Source organism: Lissotriton helveticus, chromosome 12 (assembly GCF_964261635.1).
Source record: "Lissotriton helveticus chromosome 12, aLisHel1.1, whole genome shotgun sequence".
Taxonomy (NCBI): domain Eukaryota; kingdom Metazoa; phylum Chordata; class Amphibia; order Caudata; family Salamandridae; genus Lissotriton; species Lissotriton helveticus.
Genome location: NC_136073.1, coordinates 24851950 through 24859954, shown reverse-complemented (window position 1 = coordinate 24859954; position 8005 = coordinate 24851950).

Sequence of the window (8005 nt, the reverse complement as noted above, 5' to 3'; positions counted from 1 at the left end):
TGCATCCCTCTACGTGCAGTCGACGCCGTCCTCTTTGTGCTTCCACCACCATGTCCTTTTATGAAATGTATTGCATAACCAAATATTTACACGTTTTAGGTCAAAGTGATATCTTTTTATTCTTTCAAATGTTAAAAAATATATATAATTTTTAAGAAAAATAATGTCTGTCTCAGTTATTTGCCAACTATAAGTGTCGTGCCTGTGCAGCAGGAAGTAATGACTAGAAACATTTTTAGAAAATAAGTAATTACTCCCACCTTCCCTTCTAGGCGCTACAGAAAAGGACAGTAATTACAAGAGCCCTAAATACGCAGCGGGTTGGACAGGAAGGTACTCATTGTATACATCCAAGGATACAGGGGTGCTGAACCTTAAATCCAAACAATTGCTGTGCTTTAACTGTGCACACTGCAGCCAACCTTGAACTCGCTTCCTCTGTATGCGACTGTGCGGCTGAAGAGTCACTCGCTCCTATGCCCGGACCCTGCAGCCCTGTCATGTAGATATGCACTGGAGAGGCCGGTGCATGGTATGTGTGATGCTTATAAGTGCATTATTTACTCTAGCTATCTATTAGTGAAAGTGATAAACACACCTTCCTTTTAGGGAAAGCCGCTGCCTTCGGCGAGACTGTTCTGTCCCTGGTGGAACTGCCTGTTCTTTCTAGCCCTGGAGTGCATTTTACATCAAAGCCTTCTTTCATCATCTTTCAGTACCTTTGTCACCTTCCAGACCCCCCACCCCCTCCGTCCTGGACATCTCTGGCTTTGACCTCCTTTCTGGAGGCTTTGCCTGTTTTCCTGTTCTTCAGGCCTTTCGTAGCCCTGAATCCTTGCTTGATGTTGGTCTCCTGACGATGCCACCAATCTCTGCTCCTGGCAGCTTTTCCAGCCATCAAACCTGGAGCTGGACATTTGGATGAGAAGGCGGTCAGACACTGAGACGTTTCTCGGAGGTCTGTAAGACTTTAGTACTGAAGGGGGGCTGCTACTTTATTAAAAGCGTTGGTTCATAACAAGTATACCGGTCTGGTCGCAGACTTGTTTTGTGAGTTTGTGAAGGACTGTTAGCGGGGTGTTTGGGGTTTTTAATGGCACTTTTCAGAAAACAGCCTGCAGGTCTATAGAACACCGAGGTGGGTTTCTAGAAGGTCAGAAAAAATGGCACGGTCCACGCTGATGAGAAGACCCAAACGGTGTATTCCAGAAGAGATCCAAGGTGGTACATCTGAGTTCACTAACCCTAAAACCATGTCCTTAATGAGTGCGTACTCATGTTTCGATCTTATTTGAGTAAAAGCTACCATTATTTCGTAAAGGTGACTAAATTTAGGGTGGTAAGTTGGGGTTAGAAGGAGAAAAGGCAGGAAACATAGGTTGTTCCTAGAGGTGGACCTTTGATGTACGGTTCTAGTGCTCCTGTATGTTCTTGCAGCAGACCCGTAAGGCCAAAGCCACTGGACGACTCTTTGTCTTCAGTAGAAGTCCAGGAAGACGCCAACATGCCATTGAAACATTGTGGGCAGCAGCATATCACTGGTAAATACAGAAGACCATGTAAGCCGTCATGTAAAGTAGGGGCCAAAGCAATGTCAATGTTGACAAATAACAACGAAAACCTTTGTAGCCTCAAAACGTTAACAACGTTTTCTGTTCTGCCCCATAAAGAGTGTAAATTGTGACGTTTAAAGCTGTTTATTTTATTTGTGAAGCGGGCACCGCAGAGCTAGATTGCTTTGTCTGTAATTGACAAGGAAGATTGGTAGACTTTGCTTCTTACATTTGTAGGAGTCCCATTTCGGAAGTGAATTGAAGGTTGGAGGTCGAAACTAGGTCGGATGTATGACGGTACAACGTGTACCGTTTCAACGCGTGCTTTTACAACGCGTCTTTAACAACGCAAGTCGTTACCACGACTTGCGTTGGGGGGGCGCGGATAGTGAATAGTATAATTTACTATTCTAACACCAGTCCCCGTGGATAGTAGGGATGGTGTTGGAATAGTAAATATACTATTCTTTATCTTTTAGCGCCCTCCAGCGCAAGTCGTGGTTACGACTTGCGTTGTAAAGGACGCGTCGTAAAAGCACTGCGGGGTAACATCCGCGTTGAAAAGGATGTTCCGCACCTAGTTGGGTTGAAACTGTCCAGGTAGGTTTGGTCATGGTTATTATGTGGTCGAAAGCTGGGGTGGAGGTGTAAGTGAGCCAGTTCTCGATGTAGAGTAGGTGACTGAGCTTGGTATTAACGATAGGATTGTCCGTGCCAACGGCACCCCTTATTGACAGGCCCATACTGATCCTGGTGAAGAACTTGGCCATGGGGACCCTGGTGGGCAAAATTGAAGGGAAAATTGCAGAACTTCCCCTTGAAGGAAAATCATTAAGTTCGAGTATGCAGCTATACCCCATTAGATAGACACTCCTGACCATGGATTATCTGACTTAGACCAGCTTAAGTTGAGCCCCCCCCCCCAACTACGGGCATTGCACCGGATATTTATGTACAAACCTCGCCGCCAACTTCCAATGATGTAAAAAGAACAAAGTTGGAGCCAACGGAATCCTGCTGGACTTTGAAGGAACTATGTCCAAATGGACTCCATATGACGAGCAAAGTCCCCAATTCAAGCTAAGCTGGGATGGGGGGGGGGGCATCGTGCTGAACATTCACAGCTTTTTTTTGCCTGCTGTCCATACTGGAGTATTTTATTTATGTTTGTCCCTGAAAGTTTCCATGTATTTTTCAACCACCAACTCTATTGGTCCCCAACGGATGGGGTGCGTTGGTGGGACAAGGGGAACACCCAAAGGGTGACCCGTTCTATCCCTAAATCGGGCACCCCTTTCACACCATTAATTGTGGGTACTGGCTGTTGACCGTGCGTTTTGGGTGTCACATTGTGGCTCTACCACCAAGGCATATCTACCACCCCCCGCCCCATGTAGAGAGCAGTAATCCCTTTTCCCATGTGTGGAGTGGCGTGTATGTGAGCCCTGTGGTCTTTGTGTAAGAGAGATTTAACTGTGATTGTCCCGAATTAAAAAGTTTTATTTATTGAATATCAACTCTAAATAGCATGCCATTTACATTTTTTGTCTACACAGTTCATTAAAAGGCGTCCTTAAAACGTGTTTTCATTTTAGCTGAATGCACCGACCCTGGTCCCTCCACCCTATGTGTGCACACTCAATGTTCGGTCCCCAAACACTGCTTCTCTATACATTTTAATCTCCCCCACCCCAGCTCCTCTTTTAATGAGGCACTAATCTTTGAATAGTTTGTTAGCCTTTCCATGACATTTTGTTTGTACATTTTCTTTTTTTCAAAAATGTTAGTCCTATTTCAAGCCTATGCTTTTTAGGTTTCGCCTCGACTAGTGAAACCACTGCGGTTTCTTCACAGTGCATGTGAGTCAAAGCGGGTCACGTGACCACACAAGCACGAGCATCTCCCTAATCCTTTTGCCACACTTCTCCTCCCCTCGCTCACATTCCCGCCCCCCCATCAGGCTCTCCCGCCCCCATCCGGCTTCCCTCCGCGCATCTGCCTGCCACACTTCTCCTCCCTGGCTCTCCCGCCCCCATCCGGCTTCCCTCCGGCCATTTCCATTTTTGAAAGAAATCAGCCGGGCTTCCCAATGCGATGTCTGCTCTCCTTAATGTGCATTTAAATCTACAGTTGCGGTGATCTGGGCCTCATGATCCGGCAGGCCACCCACTGTCGGTGGGGGGATGGAGTGGTCACACAGTCCTGTTCAGTTTGGCAGCACCCAGTAGCGGCCGCCGTTCCTGTTTGCTGTGCTGACCCTGTCCCAGCCCTCCTGGCGCCACAGACCGACAACACTTTTCAGACGCTACCCCAATTAGCCTGTTGATAATAAATGTGTGTCTATTCAAACGCAGTAACCGCATAGCAGTACAGCGCCCAGTACCTTGTCGTTGCCTCTCCGGTCTCAGCCCCGTAGCATCGCTCCAGCCCCACAGCGCTTCCTCGGCCCCACAGCACCGGCGGAACACTGCAGCCCGCGCCCTGGTTGCGCCCGGATCCCTCATCGAAAGAACTCCCAGTTTCCAGTCAGGGAAAACGCCCTTTCCTGTCCAGTGTACTATAGGCTTCAATCCGTTTTTCCTTTCACTGAGTCGGGAAAGCCCAAGGCACCAGCAGATATTTTGAACGCCTCTGGAGTCTACTGTGACACAGCAACAAGAGGCGGTGCCCTCCGGAACTCGCACACAACAAGTGTCACGTGCGAATACAAACACTGCAGGGACGCCGCCTGGACATGGGACGGACGGTCTATAGACGTAACAACAAGCAGAAATCTATCTCTGTGTATCTCTCACTGACACGCGCCCACTCTTGATCGCTACCGAAACACACAAGTACTTACACCTGCAAAGACACAGCAACACCATCACCTTCATAGAATGCGAACACTCGCACAAATATATACATGGACACACACTATACACACACACAGATATGCAGAAATATACATTTACGGAGGCATGCTTACATTCAAAAGGCATACACACATATGGACAGGCACAAACAGGCACACAAAGAACAGACAATCACAAAGGCACATACATACACACGCAGGGCCAGCCACAACATTCAAGCATTCAGGCATATATGTAGACAAAGAAACACACACAACACAAAACACCAAGGCACAGACCATGCACACAGACACTGTCAAAGAAGCCCGTGACAGACACACATCATACCACATTCTTAGAATGCTCTGTTCTCCCTGTGTGGTGTCCTGAGGGTAATGGAAGCTTGCACTTTTGTGCTGTAATGTACCTTTTGTGACTGAAGCTTATGTGCTGTTGTCCGTGTTGCTTTTTTCTGTGTGTGGTGAATTAAGTTTCCACTGATGCTACCTAGACTGCGCATCTCCCTAATCCGCCTCCTCCCCTCGCTCGCATTCCCGCCCCCCCCCCCCAGGCTCTCCCGCCCCATCCGGCTTCCCTCCGGCCATTTGCCAGCATACACTCTCCAAGCGCATCGCGCTTTCGCACACAGGCTAACCCTGCTAACTCTTTACCCTCTGTTCTGCGAGCCCTACTTTCTCTCTTCACTCATCTCTTACCTCTCTCGCGTTGGCCTTTCACCCCAGCCCTTCTTGCCCTTTCCCCCACTCTACTCGGCCCCCTTCCTTCTCTCTGTCTTGGGTTGTTTCGTTATTTCTAGATTATCCTCTCACTTTTCGCCTTGTTCTCTTTTCTCACATCCCTAGCTTGACTCCGCCTTTCGCCGTTTCCTTCCTTCCTCCCACCATTTCCTTCACTCCCAGTGCATTTCCTCACCTCCTTCCTTCTCTGTCCACCTTCCCTTCTATATGTACTCTCGCTCTCCTCGCTTCCTTCCCTTTTGTTACTTTTTTCACCTCCCCGGTGCATTTTCCTTTCCCTTCCAACCTTCTACTTTTCCTCCTTTCCCACAAACCCGTTTTACAAGTTCCGTGTTATTATTGGGCACAACAGTCGGGCACTGTCCGTTATCTTGCCTCTCTCCTCTCAGGTCGTCCCATTCCTCCTGCACACACTCCCGCCCCCTCCCAATAATTCCCTTGCACATAACATATCACCACGGCTCGGCCTAAACTGGTTATTGAATATAAGCACCGCATCACTACACACTGTATGATACCTATTAATGTGATTATTGTGAGTGTCGGCGTTATTCCTGTTGTCACGGTCACCGTGATGCGAGTTACTTTCAAAGTTACAATTGAGTTCTATGTTGAGATGTTTACAGCGCCGTGCCGCCATTAGTGTGCCTCGCAGATCTGTGCTGCGTACTGTTTTATTATGGTCATTATTCGTATTACTAATTCAATTACTGTTCTCCTGTTCATGTGGTATACCATTATAATTAGTATACTGTAGTATAATATACTGAGTATTCTTTCAATATTTCTGTTAAGTTTTTGCTTCCACTAGGAGTCGTAGTTTCTTTCTGGGGAAGTATGTGTCCCTAAGTCCGCTGAACTTGCCCTAATGATACATGTAGGCTTAAAAGCAAGGCTACTGGAATTATACCATTGTGCGGTCGCGTGATTTTCGCATAATTATAGATTTTCCGCATTTACAACATCGTCTGCATATTTTAATAACAATATTTTTTGTTTCTTGCGCAAACGGTTCCAACAATACTAAAAATGCAACAGCGTGGTGTTAGGTCCTTTTCAAAAATTGTTAACTGCGCTAACTCTTACATATTCACTTGTGCAGAGCACTGTTTTCACCGATCACTTACGTTCACCCGTATTTACCTCTTTAACCAGCAGGTTTTATGTGCGGCATCACTTGCACTGATTGTCGTGCTGTTTCTTGTTAAGCTAGGTTAGATTTTACTAATGTTTGTTTCCACGTCCATAGGTAAACAGGACCATCTGCTCGTGAATGCTGGCACATGCATTCTTTTGTGTCAAATTTTTTTACACCCTTGCGGCTCCCATTTCACCGCCACGTTTATGCTCTTAACGTTTCCCCACAGCTCTCACTTTCTTCTTAGACGCCGCGGCAGCGCGTTGTCTGTTTTCTACTTCTTGTGACCCCGGGGCTGCATTCCGGGTTTTGGAGTACTTCTTGTAGTCAGCACACCGCTAACTTCACCCCCAACGGCGTTTACTAAACACCAACATGGTTGGCTTCGGCAATGTGAGCTTCAAGCACTAAGGTATGCCAGACGGCCATATTTCTCTGAACTTTTTAACTGCGCTAACTCTTACATATTCACTTGTTCAGAGCAATGTGTTTTCACCGATCACTTTCGGTCACCTGTATTTAACTCGGTAACCAGCAGGTTTAATGTGCGGCATCACTTGCACTGATTGCCGCGCTGTTTCTTGTTAGGCTAGGTCACATTTTAATAATGCTGGTTTCCACGTCCATAGGTCACTTTTTTTTTTGTCCGTGTCACACATCTAAAGACACGTTTGCTTTTTTCAGCAAAATTCCTTCTCTTTGTTTCGAGAGCTCACTCACTGATTAGTGTCACAGATCCATTCAAGTTCTTAACCCTCACGTTCGTGTGTCCTAAGCCCATTACTTTTTCTCCTGTTTTCCGTGCATAAATGCCTCTGAACACGTGAATTCACTCGGGTATTTTTTAGATCTAGTATTTTCACCCACACGCTTGGCGCATCACGGGGCGCCCTACTCTGCACCTTCTCCTAGAGTCTTTTACTGCTGTAGTTTTGTTTTCTTCACCCCAGACTTTGCATTTTGCTACAGTTGAATATTTTTGTCTTGCTCGCAATCTGTCTTCTTGGATTCAGACACGTATTTCATTTGTTTTACTTCCCAGAAAATCCCCCCCCCGATGAATTAGCATCAACACATGTGATGAACTGTCCTATGATTTAATCGGGCTGTATTTACAAGGATTGAACATTTACGTTTACATTAACTCCCACGAGCAGAAGGCAGCTATAGAGCGACGTCTGGCATCCATCAATGAGGCCTGGCAAAATTCTTGCTGGTGTCATCTTATCTCGAGTGGTTGCTTGTCACTGTAATTCACTTTCGAAAGTGCACACACACCGGCACAGCGTGAAGGATGCAGAAATCAACTGCCAAGGATAGAGGATGTCCATGCCAGAGATTCAGGTTACTACTACCATATTATCCACACACACAGTTTGCCACTGCAGCACCCTAAGTGTTCTTTCTGTGTTTAAAGTTGTTTGTCCTGGCCCAAAAAAAATGATGTATCATGAGTCGGATCAGATGTAAAAAGAACCGCCATGGAATACGGTTTAACAACTAGTATGTATTGTGGCTAGATTAGTGTTGAACTATGTGATACTAGGGTTCAGCTTGACAATGCCAATAACGATATATAAATATAAAATGTAATTTACAAAACCAATAGCTCCAACTTTCCAAATGCGAAACCTATTGGCAACGCCAGTGCTTGTTGTACTTAACTTTCTTACTGTGCAGCTTCTTTTTTTTTTTTTTTTTTTTTGCACAACAGCCTTTTCC